Below are 20,131 nucleotides of genomic sequence, written 5' to 3'. Positions count from 1 at the left end.
TCTCTCTCTCTCTCTCTCTCTCTCTCTCTCTCTCTCTCTCTCTCTCTTTAACAGTATTATGCCAAAGAACAGACTTAGGCCTTTTTTTCACAAAGAATATGAATAAATGGTCACCCTCAATAAGTTGCTGACCCTTTTCATTTCCAGTCAGTCAATGGGGATGCAAACATAACAAGCAAATGATTAAAAGCGAATTACTAAAAGACACAAGGATTCTTGTGTGAGGTGGGTGCGTACCCAATTAATCTAGTCAATATTTTAATTGAATTATTAATGTTTAATTAAGTGATTGAATCAATTCATAAAAAGATCCATGCTGCATCAGACCAGTGGTCCATCTGCCCCCACATTCTGCTTATGCATTGTCCAACACACAAGCAGTATATAATGTACATAGGAATACTGCCTCTGATATTGAAGGTAGCACATAACCAACTAAGACTAGTAGCAACTTACAGCCTTCTCCTCCATGAAGTTTCCAAATCCCTTTTAAAGCTCTCCAAATTGGTGCCCATCTTGTGGAAGTGAATTCCATGGTTTAGTTATGTGAAGAAATACTTTATTTATCCTGACCACCAGTCAGAATCATGGGATGACCCTGGGTTTTGAAATATGGAAAGAAGTGTTTCCCTACCAACTTTCTCCAAAGAGTTCATGTATTGCTTAGTATTAGCATGTATATATAGGCATTGGAGACCGTGTACTTTATTTTCTAGTTTTCCTTTGGTTTCTTTTAGCTTTCTCAAAGCTTTCTTCTTTTCTTTTAGCTACAAGACTACTATTGGGTGCTATTAGAGCTGCTCTCTCCAATGTAGTGCATAATTATCTGTCCATTGTTACTCCCAATTTTCTTCTCCCTCCACTGTAGGATTCTGTTTAGATGTCTCCTGATGAATTTCTTCTTCTCAGTCCTTCTAACGTGCAACTCATCCCTTGCCAGCAGTCCAGCTTTCAAAAAATACAGTCCATGTTTCCACAATCCAAATCAGTGTATTTTTCTATCACTTTCAACCATTTCCAACTACTGGATGAGAAATCTATCTGGGCTCCAAAGTTCTTGAGTTCTGTTCTCAAAGCTTCAAAGGCTGATGTGATTTCTTCAAAGCTCCACTTGGTGGCTTCATTCATTGCTACATGGATAAAAAATGAAGGGTTTATAAGCATTGGCAACATTTCAGTCACATTTCTAATTCATTCTTCAGGGAGGCAGCATACCTAGTGAGTCCATTGGGCCTTCATGGTATATATGGGTTTCCATCCCATATGACCAGGAGTCTCTCACAACTACTTCTTTTCTCTACCTGTTGTGGACCTTAGTATTGCTTGACTGAACTTCAGCCTCTTGCTCGCTGTTGCATAGGCTAATAGTTCTTCTTCTGCAGGCTGCCCTCAAGTACCATCCTTAGTTCTACTGCTTCCACTGGGGCAGAGTGCTTCTCATTCTTCTGCTTGTAACTGTCATCCTTTTCCCAGGGTGTTTCATCTTCTTCATTGACTCTTGCCTCAGGATGCTCTTCTTCTGCTTCAGCTTGCTGTTGCTGTTCCAACTTCTGTACTTCACTTTGCTGTTGCAGATCCACCACTCCTCATCTTCTCTTATTCCCTTGAGGATGAATGTTTGCTGCTCAAGTACTCTTACTTTTTCTTCTAACAGAGCAACCAACTTAGTTTTGCTGCACACACAGGCCATGTTAAATTTAGGGCAAAAAAGTTGGGGAGAGGGAATTACACAGACCTTGCAGGTCTTCACTACTGGAGAGTCTTTTTCCATCTGTATTCTCTACCCTCTATTTCATTCTACTATGTCAATTATTTTGAAATGTGTTTTGTCTTCAGTTTCCTGAAGGTTTGCACTCACAGAGCTCCACTGAGTTCGAGTCCTTCTGATTATGGAGCTGAGTAAGGCCCTGTCTCCTATTGTTCCTCTTGACATGGTCAACCTGTTTTCAGCTCTATTTTAAAAGGGGGGCTCTATGCACACAGTCTTTTCTGCTTGACACCCCTCTGTTGAATTGGAACCATCCTGTGGTAAGTCTTTAGTGTTTCCCCAAACTCTAGATGATGATGTTTACAGCCCTACCAAAGTGGCTTCATGTTTTAAAAAGAAACTTGAAAACATTTTTCAATGAAATGTGGAAACTTGATAGTATATTGGGCTTTCCTTATAAAATCAAATCAGACATGTTTTTTCTTTGAATCAGATCAGAGCCAAAATATGCATTTTTTTTAGGAATTCCACTTATTTAAAGATATTTCATAAATGCCTTTTTACATAGACATATATCCCATGTTTGCTGTTATGTATCAAATGCATTTAGAGGTAAGCTTTCAAGTGCACGTTTTGTTCACAGTTTTCCGTACATCTGTATGCAAAATATGTCATGTTAGGCAGGAATTATTTAACACACGGTAGATAGAAATCATGAAAATAGAGTTTCCCTTTTCCAAAGCTGTTTTATTTTTTAAAAATAAGTTGTATGTACTTACACACATATATTACATATTACTTGAACTGGGTTAGGGAAAAAGCAAATATTTGCCAGTAACATATGGATAGCTCTGAAAGTATATCTAATGTACATAATAATGCAAATGGACTCTTGCTGTGATGGAATCATAGCAATAAGAGTTCAGTACTAAAGTGTTCAGGTTGCACCTGAGCTGGCTGGAGCCTGCCAGGCTCTGCAAGCCCACTGAGAGCATCTGTCTTGCCACCACCTTGCTCATGCTGTGTCCTCCGCAGGCTCTCAGATTCTTCCAACTATGAGCATAAATCATCCACCTGTCACCAGATCTTGCAGCCTGGATTATGCAATGCCTGCCTTCATTTGGAGATGGTTGCTGCAAATGGTCTGCATTCATTGTAATGCCATTCCAACATCTTCCTAGCTTTAATGAGGGATCAGGGTGGTGATGACTTACTGAGACAATGCAAGCTTCGGCCAGGCTTATGTTGTGCATTTGTATAGCCTACTTTAGAAGTCTTTCTTTTCCATTTTTGTCCTTCTTTCTTTTATGCGATGACATGAATAGCTCGAAAATTTAGGCAAAGAATAAGTATTGCACAGAGCCAGCTGTCCACATTGCGGTACACTGACTAGTTATGCTGCTTCCCTCTAGATAATCAATGATGTTTCCCCTCTTAATGTTGATTATCTATTCATGCAGCTCCTGGAGCTGTGTAGTCATAAGTTTGTGGCTTTCAGTTAAGCTTTGTTTAAAAATACCATATTTGCAATTTCTTTTGTTATGGACATATTGCTGGCAAATACAGGATATGATCTTTGTCTAAACCTCTGCAGGTGCTCTGATAGGCAAATGGGACACCCAGGAATTGGGGGTTTCCCATTTGCTGCAATATTTAGAGAGAAATCTATGTGACACCAGCAGAACTGACCCCAGTACTGCAATAATGGAAAAGCCATTTTCTGTATCATACATCTCTGTGCTCAGTAGTGGGATGCCAATCTATAGGGCTTTGTCCTTCTACAATTAATTTTTAAAAATACTTGATTTAGTTTTTATTCATATCCCGCTACATTATAAAAAGCATTTTGGAGAAACCATTTGAATAAAGAGCACTGAGATTTCAAAAGGCAAGCTCAAACAACTTGTACTGCAGTGTTACTATATGGGGTAGCTCTACCTTACTGTTGATAAAGTGGTTTATAATTTTCCCTTGCTGTTTTTTTGGATGTGAAAGTTACACAAACATGCCATGTTTGAACATTGCAGTTTGGCTTGGGGCAGCAATCAGTTTCTTGCTCTTTGAGCACTGGGATTCAGTATAGAGCTTGAAGCATTTGATTGTCACTGGTCAAATGTAATGTAATTACAATGCAAATGTAATGTTTTTCATTTGGTCTTCATAGATACAGATCCACTTCATGTCATAAAGAGGATGTGTTCTTGATTGCCAATTTCATAACCAAACCAGGCCTTGGGAGCCATGAAATTACAATGAAACTCTCCCATTTCTGTCCTTCACACTGCTCAGTAGGACAGAGGGAAAATACTGGGAGGTGGGATGAGGTTAGGGTTAAGGTACAAGTTAGATGTACAATCCGAAAGCCACTGAGGTTTGCAAACCCTGAGGGATGTTGGGAGTGGCAGTTCAGCAGCTGTGTCTCACAACACCCTCAGTGGAACTTTGCTTAGACTAGATTTTGCAGAATTGGAGATACAAGTGTAGTAAGAAGACAACCATTTGGGAACAAACCAGGACTGAGTTCCATTTGCAAAAAAATTCTCAAATTGCCAATGAAAAAGACAGTGTGTAAGATTCAGAAGCTTTAGCCAGAGAGATGTACTGAACATTTGTTGCTGTTATGTGCGATCAAGTTGTCACCAACTTATGGTGACCCTATGAGTGACAGCCCTCCAAAATGTCCTATCCATGACAGGCCTGTTCAGCTCTTCTGAATTCAAGGCTGTTGCTTCGTATGGCTTTTGCAATCCATTTCATATTTGGTCTTCCATTTCTTCTTCCTTCAACTTTCCCTAGCATGATTTTCTGCTCCTGGGAGTTTGGCCTTCTTATGACAGCCTCGGTTTTGCCATTTTTGCTTCTAGGGAAAGTTTTGGCTTGATTTGATCTAGTACCTACTTGTTTAGCTTTCTGTTGGATCAGACTATTTGCAAAGCTTTCCTCCGACACCATGTTTCAAATGCAGCAATTATATTCCTGTCAGTTTTCTTCACTGCCCAGCTTTTACACCCATGTATTGTGATTGGGAATACACTATCATGAATGATTTTGGGCTTGGTCTGCAGTGAAAGATCCTTACACTTGATGATCTTTCATAGTTCCTTGATTCTTGCCTGGCGTCTCCCTTTGAACTGAGGTACTTAAAATCTTTCACAGTTTCAATTTCTTCTTTGTTTATAGTGAAGTGCTGAAATTCTCCTGTATTTGTGGTTTTTGTTTTCTTAATGTTCAGCTGCAGTCTTGTTTTTGTATTCTTTTCTTTCACTTTCATCAGGAGTTGTTTCAAGTCATTGCCGCTTTCTGCCAGTAGAATGGTATTCTCTGCATAACTTAAATAATTGATGTGTTTTCCACCAATTTTAACTCGTTCCTCTGATTCTAATCCAGTTTTCCTTATGTTAAGTTCTGCATAAAGATTGAATAGATAAGGAGATAAAATAAACCTTTGTCTGAGGCCTTTGCCTATGGGAAACCATTCTGTTTTTATGTATCTTGTCATAACAGTAGCTGCTTGTTCACAGTACAAATTATGCATCAGGACAATCAAGTGCTGAAAGACCCTCCCCCCTTTTCTTTCAGGAGCATCCATAGCTGCTTATGATCCACACAATCAAAGACTCTACTGTAATGCATAAATTATAGACTGACCTTCTTTTGAAATTTTTCACTGCACACCAGTAGCCAATGTATATTTGTAATATGTTCTTTAGTGCCTCTTCCTTTTCAGAATCCAACTTGAATGTCAGGCATTTCTCACTCCATGTAGGGCAATATTCTTTGTTGCAACACTCTGAGCATCACTTTGCGTGCATGAGGAATTATTGCAATGAGTAGTAATTACTTTTGCATTTCCTTTCTTGGAAAGATTCATGCTCTGCCACTTGTAATACTTCCATTGGTATTTTAACTATTCTGGGTATTCTGTTCATTCCAAGTGCTTTCAGAGCAGCTTTTACTTTACTTTTTAGTATTGCAGACACTTGCTCATAGGATTTTTCTTTGAAGCAGTCCATCATCCTATCATATATTCTGTATAGTTCTTGAGTTTATTTTTTCCACCATCTCTTTATTTCCTCCTGTCCCTCTGTTTGTCTTTTAGCATTTCTATTCTATGTTTGAATTTCCCTTTAATTTCTTGGATCTTCTGGAAGAGATCTCTTGTTTTTCCTTTTTTGTTGGTCTTTTCTATGTCTTTGCAGTGGTAATTGTAATATTTCTTTTTGTCTCTTTGTGATAGTTGCTGAAAAGTTCATTCAGAATTCGGACTGTTTCTGTCACCGTTTCTGTTTCTTTTCTCCTGTCATCAACTGTGATTGTTTCTTCTGTCATCCACCTAGGCTTTTTCCTTCCTTTCACAAAGACAAAGGAATTGTCTTTTGGTATTCTTCCCTAATGTCTCTGGTTTTGGCCCACAGTTCTTCTGGTTCACAGACAATTAATTGAGCGATGCAACGCTGATCTTTATATGGATTTTAAATTCCTCAGGAATGTTATTGAAGCTGTATTTTGGCACAATATTTTTGTTAGTGAGCCTTTTTAGCTCGCCTCTGATTTTTCATATTAAGAGTTTATGGGCACTACCACAATCTACTCCAGGTCTTGTTTTGGCAGCAAGATTACACTTCTCCATCTTCTACTTTTAATTAAATAGTCTATTTGATTTCTATATTGGCCATGTAGTGATATCCATGTATACAGTTTCTTGAAGTATGCATTTGTGATAAACATATTGTTGGCTTCACAACCTTCTATCCTGTTTCACTTCTTACCCCTAGGCCAGTGATGGCGAACCTTTTAGAGACCGAGTGCCCAAACTGCAACTCATAATCCAATTATTTATTGCAAAGTGCCAACATTGCAATAAAAACCTGAATTTTCTGACCACCAGCACAAGGGGGCAACATTCAACTGACCACTAGCTTTTGGTTGGCCCTGAAAAAGGCATCTGAGTGTATTTCCTGCCTTCTGCTAAAATCACAACAGGTTGTGCAGACTCGAACTGGTGACCTTTCAATCAACCAGCCCAGTAGCACAGCAGTTTAAACCACTGCGCCACCTGCTTCCTACTAAAATTACAGTCCATGCAAATCCCTGGCAGCTCACTGACCGACCATGCTAATGAGTGATGTTGTTTCCTGGCACCCTTAATCTTTCCAAATATGTGCATGGCTGCTGGGGCCATCGCGTGCTGACAGAGAGGGCTCTGCGTGCCCCTTTGGGCACACGTGCCATGGGTTCGCCATCAGTGCCCTAGGTCAAAGTTACCTGCAGCATTTGTTTCTCCTTTGTTCCCTGCATTGTGTCCCCATCACCTAAGATTATCAGCATGTCTTATTTTGGTGCATTATCAAATTCCTATGGAACACTTGTATAAAAGTTTTTAATTTCTTCATCTTCAGCACCTATTGTTGGACCATAGACTTGAATGATGGTTATGTAGGTAGTTTTCTACAAATTCTGGCTGATATTATTTGGTGGGATTTTGCTTTCTAGCTTCTTAGTGTCTGTGCCTTGGTATTAAAGCCACTCTGTTTCTTCTGTGTTTGTCATTTCCAGTACAACACTTTGTGTTTAAAATGTCCCATTCCAGTCCACTTCAGTTCACTCACACTAAGTACTGCAATGTTTCTCTTTGTAATGTTTACCTCACCTGTTTTACTGTTTCCAGTTTGTCTTGATTAATAATTCTCGCATTCCATGGTCCAATTGTATGTGTTGTGCAGCACAGGACTTTCCTTTTCCCTCTGTGCATGTCAGCCACTAAACTTAATTTTGGCTTTGATCTAGATGTATCATTGGTGACAGAGCTATTCATACTTGCCGTTTGCTCTTCCTAGTAGTTTGTTGAGTGCCTTCCAACCTGGGGGTGGGGTGGGGGTGTCTCTTCTACTGGCACTGTGTCTTGTTTATTTTGGATTATTTCATCATAGGTTTTTCCAGTAAGAGTGTTTTACAATTGCTTTCTGCTGCTCAGTACTAATCAGTTAGCTTGAGCATCGCTGGCATTGTCTGTGAAAGGTCCTCCAACAGAGTTGCCTTCAGTTATTGATGCTGTCTAGTATCTGCCCTTCAGGCGTTCTTCCATCCCCATCACTTTCTTTTCTGCTGATGTGGCTGTAACTCCTGAAGAGGGTGGATGCATCTGGGGTCCCCACTTTGACCACTCTGTCATGGGTGAACCTGCAAGGAGACCTGCCTAGTGAGACAGCCTGGCCTTCTGGTGTTATTTCAGCTTCACTGATACTCTCAAACACCCTCATCATATTAAGGTGTACATGCAAGCAGGGATGCTGAGTTTACAACATAGTGATTTGCTTTGCTTAGTTTGTATAAGATCCCAGATTCAGTTCCTGACATCTGCAGTTGAATGGATCAGACAATGGGAAACCTGATACCATAGAGATCCAGTGCTAGTCACAGTAAATAACACTGAACTTGATGACTCAATAGGCAAATCTGGTATAAAGTAGTTTGTTTTAATGTTATTTTTTCAATTAATTCATTCATTTATATACTGCCCAGTATTCTAAGCTCTCTCTTATTATTGGGATGGGCAAGAAAAGGGAAGAAAAGAGCAAGTTTTCCAAAACTTGATACAAGGAAGACATTCAGGCTATTCAATAGCTTGTGAAGTGGCAGTAGTTAGTGACCTGGTTTGCATGATTGACGGGCAGTAAGTAATGGAGGTTTGTTAACTATGCTGTGCATGCTGACCACATGCTGTGTGGATTTGCATAATGATTGCATACTGCAACCTGTTTTATAATGTGAACTCAGTCGTGGGCTGTTGTAAGGCTCTGAGTGGCCTGTTACCCATGGTTACCAGACACTTGACCAGATTCACACAGCAGGACAAGCTGCACTGCCAAGGGTGATTATGCAGATCCTCTGGCACACCACTGGCGTGGGACCAGTAGCAGTTAACAAGTGTAGTTAACAAGCTACTGCAGTTTCTTTACTGACTGTTGATTGTATGAACTGTCACAGTCTCTATAGTATAAATAAATGGAGAAACGACTGTGGTAGACTCAGTGGGACATTGTTTTGCAGGAGAAATGAACTTCAGATAAGATTTATTTTAAATGTATGTAGATTTCTCTGCATCCAGCTCACCACCTTGTACTCCCTGTTACACATTCTTTGTAGTAAATGCAAATATGTAATATAAATTCAGATATATACTAAGGATGATTTTCTACCAATGACAGAAATATTCCATTTAAGACAGTAGCACGATCAATTTCAGATATGTAAGAGTTAAAACATATGAACTTTTCTTTCCCTGTTAATAGCCAATGATTATATTTGATAAATAATGACACTTCCTGTTCAAAAATGAATGTGACTCAGTTTAAGATTGCACATGTTGCCTACCTGTTCTTACCAGTTACCCACAGTGATAAAATGATTTAAAAATATTTTCCTCTTTAATGCATTCACATGTTATCAGAGAAATATTTGATATATGCATAATAATGATGACGATGATAATTTTCCTCTTTAATAAAGAAAACAGAGCCAAACTAAAAATAGCATTCATTGCAGGAAAGTCAAAACATTAACAAGTATGCATTATCCTAGCATTAATAATGGTTACACACTGAGAGGGGCAAAGGAATCATCTAAATTGCCATCTTTGATTTATTTCCCCTTTGTAATAACAGTCCTGTCCAGTCCTGATCATTGCACCATTGCACTGCGTGTCCCAGAACGATCTAAAAACCTTTCACAGATGGTCAGTGATATTGGCAGCAGCTAGACCGTGGACTGTATTGTACCATGGCCCGTACACCAGACATGAATCTTGACTGTAGAGAGTCCTATGTAACTATAATTTCATTTTCTCCTTCTCAAGAGGATGCAATCTGTACAGGATCCTCATGCTTAATAAGGACCACAGAGAAAGGAGGATGTTTAATAGTAAGACAACAGAGACCCTAACAAATGAAATGAAAGTGCTGTTTGTTCTTGGAGCTTTACTTGCTTTTGATAGCATGCCAACTGTGTCTAACATATTACTCCCTCTTGATGGTTACATTGCTCAAGTTTTGGTAAAGCATTACTCATGAGATTCTCCCCCTCTGCCACCCCCCATTGGTGGGAGGTGTTTTTTTGTGGAGTATTGGTGTTAATCAGTACATTTTAACGCTTAAAAGAAACAAAGCAGGGGCATTCGACAATACATAGACACTACATTACACTGACATAATCAGATGGGGAGACTGGGTGAAATCTCCCTCTCCTATCTATGAAGAAATTAGATTTATCATCCGGAGAAAGAAAAAAAGCATTCTTTTTTCTGAAAGGTGCTTTTTGACAGACCCTTTGCAGTGGACGTCATGCTCACAAAACATGCTGTCACAGGGCTATTTGAATATAGTGACAGGCTCATTATCATGTTGGAGACAAGTGACAACACCACAGACTAGAAATGGACAGGCTTGCCAATCAGCTGTTGAAAGGATTGCTGTTGAAATAAGGCTTTTTTTGTTAGAAGAACAGTTGTACAAATTGACTACATTAATTCTTTTTTATTATACATGCACACACTGTAGTTAGGGGTCTGTCACTTTTTGCATTATAGAAGGTTTCTTAGCCTTTTTTTAATAGCCCTATGTTGTTGCAGGGGGTGGGGAGAGTATTCTATTCAGGAAGTATATTGTGGGACTAATTTGTGTATTAAGCTAAAAGATGCATCTAAAAGGTAGAGATGTATATAGAAGAAAAAAAAGCTAATATGGCTATAGTTGTTTCTGATCCATAGGGCAGGGAAGACTGTCAAACCATGAACAGAACTTTGTTTTGAAAAAGTATAATGTGCAATCATGTGCATCAATCTCATTTTTCATCATGATGTTAAAATAATTTAGTTAAGACTTAGGTTGGAATCTTAAATATGCTAACTTGGGGATAACTGTCATTGAACTCAGTGGGACTTATTTCTGAGAAGATACATTGCACTTAAAGATTGTACTACAAAGTTCTGTGCACACTTTATTAAGAGTAAATCCCTTAGAAATACTTTTGAATATAACCACACATAAAATAGGACTATACTTACTGAAAGTTTTCATCATTCTTAATTTCAGCCTTTATTCTTTGGCTTTCAGTTTCTTTTGTTGTCTATGACTGCATTACAGAGATGGAGATGCTAAGTCAAGCATCAGTTCCCAACATGACGCCTTCCAGATGTTCTGGCCCAAGACATCCATAACATCTGATCTTTGTCAATGCTGACCAGGGTTGATGGGATTTGTAATCCAAAATGTCTGAAGGGCACCAGATTAGGGACAGTTGAAGGCGAGTGATTCTGCTAGATCTTGGAAATGGGACAGAGGATTGGACATGTTTCCCTATCCACCCCCCCACCCCAAAAATGAAATTGAGCTTTTCACAATTTGAGAAAAAATCCCTTTTTTAGCTTGACATTCTGAGCTGCCTTATTTCTTTTTCTTATTTACCATATACTACTGTTATTCCAATTTTTTATAGAAGGCCTTCTCTATTAAGATATAGATACAGTGGGTTACAAGGGTTTAAAATATAATACAGTGTAATAAAAGAACCAACAGTAAAATAACAACAGTAAAACTCAGATTTAGAAGCAGCAATAGCCAATTTAAAAATACAGTAAGAGCAAAAATGAAAAAGGGGTTCTGCTGGAATATTGTTGTTTTCAAAGCCTGCCTAAAAGTGGCCATCAAATGAGCCAAGCACACTTTACCTGGGAGGCCATTCTGTGGTACCATTCTGGGTATTATACTGCCACCAAGGTGTCCCTGCTACCAATGAAGGAGAAGAACAGGCAGAATTTTATTCCTGAAATAAGTTTGGCTTTTTCAAGACTTCCTCTCAATGACTTGAAGTTAAAACTTGATATTTTAACTACTGTGACCCCAAGCATTTCTTTCCCAGGGAGACGTAGTTCAGTTGTAATTATGTATATGTGATATTGTGGTTTTTGCTGCTTATTTTCTTCATTTGTCACTTTACCTATATCCCTAGTTTTGTAAGAATTATTGCTGCAAACTTGAATTTTAGGGGAAAACTCCTGTTTTGCTTTGCTTCAATTTTCATAAACAAAACAAAATAAAACAAAAGCTAAGTAAAAAGGCACCCACTGAAGACTGCATGTTATGCCTAGAAAAAATGACTTTTCCATTTTTCTGAGCTATCAATCAAAATTTTGGGTATAGATGAGCATTTTCTAATTTGCGGGGGGGGGTCTTTCTTCATATACCTATTGAGAAGAAGTGCACCATCATGAAACCTAAGCAACTCATGTCCAATAAAGAAGGTGGAGGCAGAGGGTTGTAATCAATGCTGCTCTGTGAATGGATGCTGTAACGATTTTACACTTGTGTATACTTAATGTAATTGTCACAGTTCTGTACTTTTTGTATTTCATTTCCCTCTGGCACTGTGTACATAGAGGATAACACCTCTCACTTTTAATCCATGAAAGCCTGTGCCATAATAAATGTATTAGTCTTTTAGATGCTACAAGACACTATTGGTGGTGGTGGTTTGCTGCAACAGAGTTAATACAGTAACTCCCTCCACCTCAGGAAACTGACTTTTAAAGCATTTTTACTCTCTACTTCTGTGTACCTCAATAATAAGAATAACAATAAAACCCTAAGCGGTGACCAAGGTTTATTTCAGTTCAGATTATGCTCCATTTTAGCATCACATTAAATGCAAGCTCAGTTTTACAATACAACGCTTATTACAGTTTGGGTTAATAGCAGGAGTCACTAGTGCTACAGTATGTCATAATTATATATAAAAAAGATTACTGTCCCTTGACTTGCTGTCAAACTTTAATGGCTGTTGCATCTTGTACAAAATGTATGCATGAATTATTTTGTAGAACAGTATATGCTGTACATTAATTTTCACATAAAGTTTCTAACAATGTTGATTTCGATATAAAAATCTTTCTGATAAAATATTCATGTCATTAATCATCAGTATTAGGAAGCTGGTTAAAAGTCTTGGTGATATAAAAGCTGAGAACACAATCCACCACGAAAATCATGGCAAAATCCCATATGAATGGTGTGATCTCTGCAAAATGTAAAATCTGCAATGACAAGCAGTAGTTACAGCTGAAAGGGGCAATGTAGAGTGCTCCTATTCAGGATTCTAGCAAGCCGGGCTCATGTCCAAAATAATCCATTCCACCCCTCTCCAACACTTTTCCTTCCCACAATACCTCTCAATGTTGTATGTACACAGAACATGCTTAGTCCTTTTCAAGGCTTTTAAGTTTCCAAAGACTGCTCCTGCGATTGCTGACCATGTGGGGAAGCTGATACAATGAGAAGACACTGAGCAAGCCCAAGGCACATAGTATCCCAGACATGTTTGCTTTCAAACCTAGAACCTTTTATTTAACCTTGTTGATTCTCAATCTGCCATCACTCTGCCACACAAATATTTCAATTACACCTTCCCATGAAGTACCTGTAGTTATGATATATGGTTAACTTCTTGAAATATTTCCTTTATGGCATGAGAGTGAGTGGAAAAGGTTCCATGTGGTAGGATTTCTTCCATAGTCTTCAGGTATTTCTCCGAGTGTTACCCCTTCATTGTGTATTAACCGTTTATTGAAGATTCTTCATTTGTACAACTTAACTGTTCTAAATATTATTGCTAAACCAAGCCCTCACTTCCTTGTCCACCAAATGCTTTAAATTATAATTTTGGCCATATATGAAATTTGTTTAAATTACATTAATAATTTTGAGTAACATTAATAATATTTCAGTAACTGGTATAGACTGTGGCAGATTCCAGAAGCTTAGGATCCCTGTAATCACAATATTGTGGTGTTGGACATGAGTATGAGTTCATTTCTGAATGGTAAATCTAACCTGGATTTGGTTCAGCACAGCTATGTGATAGTGTTACTTCATGCACCCCCCCCCCCATTTTCCTTCTTTAAATATAGACAAGAGCAAATTAGTTGGCACTTGAAGTTAACTGGCTTGAGTCTGTCTGATAGCAGCCAACTTGCCATGATGTGAGTGCTGTTACTATTTCTGTAGACATTAGGCATTAAACACACACACACTATGACTGCATGGGCTTAGTGTTACAAATCATAAGGTATTTTGTCTATGCATTATAAATGATGATAGCTATTTATATACAAGACTCTATGTTCTAACTGCTTTGTTGGTTCTATTAGTATTTCTTATACATATACCATATTTGATGGCTTGGAAAGATAAATGGAAAGAAAATTTAAGTATAATGCTTTAAGATAGCATTTCACTAATGATCCTGTGGGGAAGTGGTAGGCTGTGTGTGCATGTGTGCGTGCGCATGTCTGTATTTATGACAATTACATACAATGTCTCCAAAGCTTGAGGTGATTCAGAATAAACCTCAATTTAAATCTCTAAAAGCATTGCCACAAAATTAATCCCCTGAAAACAAGCAATATATGGAATGTGTAACTAGGATGGACAATTAGAAGATACTGGATTATCATAATGAGAAGGGAAGAAAGAATCAGATGCATTTGTTTAAGGAAGAAATATGTAACAGCTTTATTTAAGCTATATGGTTGACACCTTTTTCCCTACCTTTATACACAGAAACACAGAAACCCTCCTACAATCTTCCCCTGATGTGAGAAAGGGTTCCTGACTGGTAGAAACATTTTATCTTTAGCCTGGCATGTCTTTGGGGGACAATTTATTCTCATCTTGGAAGAAGAACAGATATTTTTAAGTTAATAATATTTTTGCCACCTTGCTCTCCCTCCTATCATGCTCACAGCCAAAGGTGAAAAGCCTGTCTCATGTCCCCTGTGACTAGTATAGAATCTACATCAGAAGGAGCAGAGGAGGGGAGGAATGAGAAAACGAAGGAGTGAGATCAGCTTTGTGGTTTGTGGCATCCTATAAAACCAGAAAAGCCTTTACAAAAACAGGAGCCAGACAGAACTCATAAAAGCTAGTAATCTGCTCCCAACATGGGCCAGTTGGCAACCTTGAGCGATGGCTATTTGTCATTACAATAGGATGTCCTGCTGCAAAACCAACAAAAGATTCCCAGTACATTTTATGGGTAATCAGTGGCAGCAAAATACTACTGTTAATATTTATCATTCCTTTAGTGCTTACTGTGTTTTGCTGCTGTCCGACCATTCTACCCTCCTGATCATGCATCGTAAAAGGAACCAAGGAGGATAACTAGACAAGGAATGTTTTTGTTTTGTTTTTTAAAAAATAGTTTTGCTTTTTCAAACACCTGTCTCTGATGGTTATGGTAATGTGTATTTAAAAGTGTTTAACCTTGTTAACATTTACTGTAAACACTTGTTTATAACAGGTTTACCAGTAAGACTGCACCCCCAGTGCAGACACCTGGGAGTAACTATTAACAGGAAGGAATGGGCAAAATCATCCTCAAAGGAAATTGCTAGCAAAGGCCTCATTGATGTATGTATAGGCGGTAGCACCATTTTTGCTTCTGCTAGGGAATGACAGGTAGTAAGACTGGCACTACTTCCTTCTTGTCTCCATACCACAAATATCAACCATATGTATGAGATATGCAAAATAAGCGTAGTGTACAGCCACCAGCAAGTTGTGGTGCTTCTGAAGGATGCTTGCCAGAAAAGGCCCAGTGCCTTGCAGCAATCTTGTTAGGAAATGCCTTTTTGCTGCCTACAGAACTGCATATATGACCCCTGCTGACATGTAAGACAGCTGAAGAGACCCTGCCTTTATTAGGCAAGGTTTGAAGAGTGTGGAGTGGCTCATGGGCTAAGCTTTCCGTTTTTATAAATGGACAACAATAGGGTGTTGACAGGCCTTGAAGCCTGGAGAGACTGTAAGGTGCATCATGATAAGGATGGAGTGGTATACGTAGCCTGCAAAATATTGGGCACTCCCTTAACTCTCTTCTTTTCTCTACTCGGTACTAACTATCTAAAAATTGCCTCAATGCAGATGTTGCCTTCTTTCAAGAAAACCCTGATATTCCAGATAACTAAATGTCACAAATTATTTTAAATTTAAAAAATGCAGAAAATCTTAAAAGGGAAAGAGTGGATATATCACAGTGCAATGAACAGCAACAGACAATAGCAAAGAAAATGCATTCTAGTTTGGAATAGAGCACTCCCTTTCATATTATAAATCTCAGACATCTAACTCTGTATTTACTTTCAAAGTGTCTCCATAATAAATTCTCCCTCCCCCCTTGCCCAAAATTTTATAGTTGAGAAATTTTATATACTGCTTTATTCTGTGCAAATAAAGATGTTTCCATTTTAATACCCTAGAGGGTAGAGCTGTCCAACCTAAGATCAATAGTCACTGGAGAGTCTAAAGACCTTTCTGGATGAGATCTTTGACTGCTTTGAGGTAGATACCTTAAAAGGTTAAGAGAATGCTATAAATTCTTGGAGGGCTTAAAGGAAAGGTTGTTAACCTTGGTGATCCTATAGTTAGATATGTTCTGATATCTGCGAATATTACATTGTTTTCTCATTCCAAGTATTACACATTTGACAGAACCAGTAATCATACATCTACAGGGATATATAGAACTCTGGCATATGTTCATTGTTTGTTGTTGCCAAATTCAGAGTTCATATCTGTAAGCTCTTAGAACAATGCTATCTCTATTTATAGTACTTTACAGAAATATCTGATTAGAAACCAGTGTGTTGCTTTTTTCTCCCTTTGTGCTGGCCTTTTGCTAGTGTGAGCATGTCTTTGCCCTAATACACTGTAGTCCATTTATGGTTCATGCATGGCATGCTAGTAAGCTCACCCATTAAACAAAAAATAAAAGAAGGCTACATTAAATAGGGTTTGCGAGGCATTTAAGCATGCCATGAAGACATTTTAATTGACTCAGTCCATTTTTAGAACAACTCTTTTCAAAGCACTTTTTTCCATTGCAGGAATGCTTTCCAATAGAGTGGTAACTAAAAGGACCTGTATAGATGGCATTATTTTGATACTGACATTTAAGCAATAAAAATAAATTTACTGAACATAACTAGTTTTGCTTTGATTGTTCAAATTGTCATCACATCAAATTGTAAAATGTTCGAGTGAATTTAAAGCCACTGTTAATGGCATTGCACTTCAAAGATAGGGTTCCGGAAATATTAAGCGTGTGCATGCCTGCATGTGCATGCACCATGTTGGAGCCAATGGACTGTATTCTTTGGGATGGAATTGACTATATTCACTTAAATGGACTTGACTCAAGCACAATCACTGTATTCAAATGTCAGAGTAAAAAAAGAGAAGGAGGATGTCACATAGGGTCACAAATTATGTTGGATTTTGACAGATTGTAGCCTTGCTTTACAAGAGCAGTAACATCTCATTTGTCACCGTTTGATCTGGAAGTGCGGGAATGAGAGCGGAAGGCCCTCCATCTCCACCGCAATTTAATCGCTCTGAGGCCGAGAGTGGCGGCTAAAGCCACCTGCCCATGCACTGTACTGCTGATCTGTTTTAATTTAATCGTCCGTCAGCTGGGATGAAAGCATAAATCGTCTTCCTTTGATCTGCAAACGGTGTGTTTTTGTAAAGCAGGGTGCAGAATCAGGGAGACATTTTTTTCGCATTTAGTGCAACATAGACAACATAAGCTGAAAAGGGCTTGTAAGTGATATTTTAGTGTAGCAGTTAAACAGGAAGTTGCTCTTTGTGTAAACTGATACTGTGATGTAGGGTAGTTGGGGGAAAAGTAGGCCATAAGTAAAGGAACATATTGATTAATAACTTATCAATTATTCAAGTTTAAAGGGGGAAAACGGAATATCTGAAACCTCTTAGCACTTTGTAAAACTTTAACTGCTTTGCTTCCAGATAGAAATTAGATAAGAATTGTTAGAATGATAGTATTTAGTCTGATGAGTGACATCAGCAGCAGCAGCAGCAGCATCATTATTAACGACCCAATAGCCAAAGCTCTCTGGGCAGTCTACAACATAATAAAATATATTATTATGGTGATTATTAATAACAGAAAGTAATAACATATAATGGAGATGGGGTGGCATGATCTGAGATTCTCTTAGGAAGTCAAAGAATATTGATATTAACAAATATAGTGTAGGGGTTGAACTGTTAATGTTCAGAAGTAGATAATGGAAAAATTACTGAAAATTACAGGCAATAAATGCAGTGTGTTATGTTCTTAGCCAAAGGTCTATTCTTTAAAAAGTTCTCCCCAAAATCACCTGAGTTACATTACATTCTTTGCTTATCTTTATCTAAAAAGAAGAAAAAAACCAAAACCTTGTAGCAAAGCAAATAATCCAGATACCTTATGTATTTTTATTATTCATTATTTTAATGTAAATTATAAAATATGAGCCTTTAAATATGCAGGATGGGAATGGAGGTTAGAAAATTATTTTCTAGTAGCACAATATCTGTAAATAGAATTGCACTGTACCATAATAGTATGTAACACAGACAATGCTTTCCCAGTTGCTAAAAGCACTTCATATTTATTATCCCAGTAATCCTTTTGGGAGGAAAAAAGGGAGGAAGCCTCCAAATGCACAGGAATAGTTTTGTTCAGTCCAATGTTTGTGAAAGATCTTCACTTGCAACTCTTTTTGTTGTTAGTGGTTACTGGTCATGATAGTTTATATTATCACCACTTTAAGAGGAACACAAGCAGGATCTGCTATTTCATGGTCTATATGGGGTTTCACACAGACATCTGGTAAGTCAGAATACTGTAACAGTGAAAGCTTTGGTCTTCTCTAGAACATAAGATTCTTCTTATTTTCTTATATTGATTCTTTTGGTTGTGTCTGAGACTGCATCTGATTATTGAAAAGCACTGAACTCATTAAACTTATGTCTGTGCATCTAGAAGTTTCCTTCCTGCTTCCTCCTTCCCCAAATTCTCTGTCTTTCTTTTCTTCTTCCCCTCTCCAGTTATTGTTCCAACAACCCTGTAAGATAAGCCAGTATTGCAGAAAAGGGTGGTATTTCTGTTAACAGCTGTGTTGCTGTTCTAGGGTAAGCTTGTTGTGGATTGTTGCTATGATTGTCTTTTCCATAGTTTTAAAAAATGCCCTTGAAAATAAAGGAAAGAAAAAAGAAAGATGGCGTCTCAAAGATGCACCTGAATTCAGTAGCACACTGTGTTTCAAAGATAATCCTCAGATGCACTTCACTGTACAATACCATATCCACAGCCATGTTCTATGACCAAGTGAATGTGGTTGAAGACAGTGTTATGTATCTACACACTCCTGAGAAAGGTATCTTTAACACACATTGGACTATTCATCCCCATGCATCTTTGAAATTGTATTTCTCCACCCATGTATTTGTGTCTTCCTTTCTTTCTTTTCCACTTTGAAACAAGTCCATAAGAATTACTGTCCGCACATTATTTGACTGGCCACCACATTTTTGAGTTTTTGGCCTGATTCCTTGGAAGGGAGCCATACTCACAAAAAGTGACTGGCCATTTATGACCCTGATTGATGGCTGAATTCATTCCCCAAGTAAATGTATAGAATCTAATTGAATCTCTTTGGATCCTAAGTTTAATAAGTAAACATAGTGCCCCTTCTTACATAAATTTACATGATATCTAAGCATCCCACCTGCTTTGTTTTGGTTTGTATGGTGATGCTCTTGTCATCACTAGCCCTCACTGCTCTCCTGTCCTTCTCAGTGAACTTTTTAAATTCTCTTCCCAGTTCTTGAATGTAATTTAAGTTTGCTCTGAACACTTTGGATGGCTATTTGCAGAGATGTGCCATGCAGAGCAAAATATCTAAAATATTTTGGAAAAATAAGCACTCTGAAAACTCCTGTCCTCACTTGTCCCTTTAGCCCTCTATGAGCTCCTAGGGCCATAATCCTCCAGAGCAGATAAGGAGGAGCAGTTGACTATAGAAGAGAGTGTGAATATGTTCCACTACAGCAAATGGGCACAATTAGACCTCTTTATTTTTCTTCATTTTATCTGGGTTGGTCTCTCCTCCAAAGGGGTCATACATCAGTAGCAAAGGATTGGTTTGCATACATAAAATCCCAGGTTTGATCCCGAGCATTTTGTGCTAATGAATGTCAAATAGGGTTTGTAAGGAGCTTTCCATTGACACCCTGCAGATTTGTAGTCCGTTAGAATACATAGTGTTAGCATGCAAGAATGGACCAGCTCTTGGGTTTAGAATAAGTAACTTTTTTACATTCATATAATTCTTGTGTTTGTTCTAGCATTGTTACCCTTATTTTAAAAATGCATGTGCAATTTCAGTAGCTACCTGTGTTTTTCAAATCATTGAAGAATGAATTTCTTCTTTACCTTTAAAAAAAAAGTATAGCTCATTGAGCATGATTTTGCCTTATCAATCAATTGCCAGTCTAAGTATGCTATCATATTTCAGATGGTTTTCAT

At 38.1% G+C, this 20,131-nt stretch overlaps 1 protein-coding gene across 12 annotated transcripts in view; it reads left to right on the top strand.

The window, feature by feature from the left end:
• Nucleotides 1-20,131, top strand: part of ESRRG (estrogen related receptor gamma) — a 637,351-nt gene that overhangs the window by 499,243 nt on the left and 117,977 nt on the right. The gene's annotated exons all lie outside the window — the stretch shown is intronic.

This window comes from Varanus komodoensis, unplaced genomic scaffold (assembly GCF_004798865.1).
Source record: "Varanus komodoensis strain SLA01 unplaced genomic scaffold, ASM479886v1 scaffold1, whole genome shotgun sequence".
Taxonomy (NCBI): Eukaryota; Metazoa; Chordata; class Lepidosauria; order Squamata; family Varanidae; genus Varanus; species Varanus komodoensis.
Note: the sequence above shows the minus strand (reverse complement) of the source record. Positions and strands in the feature narration are given on the sequence as shown.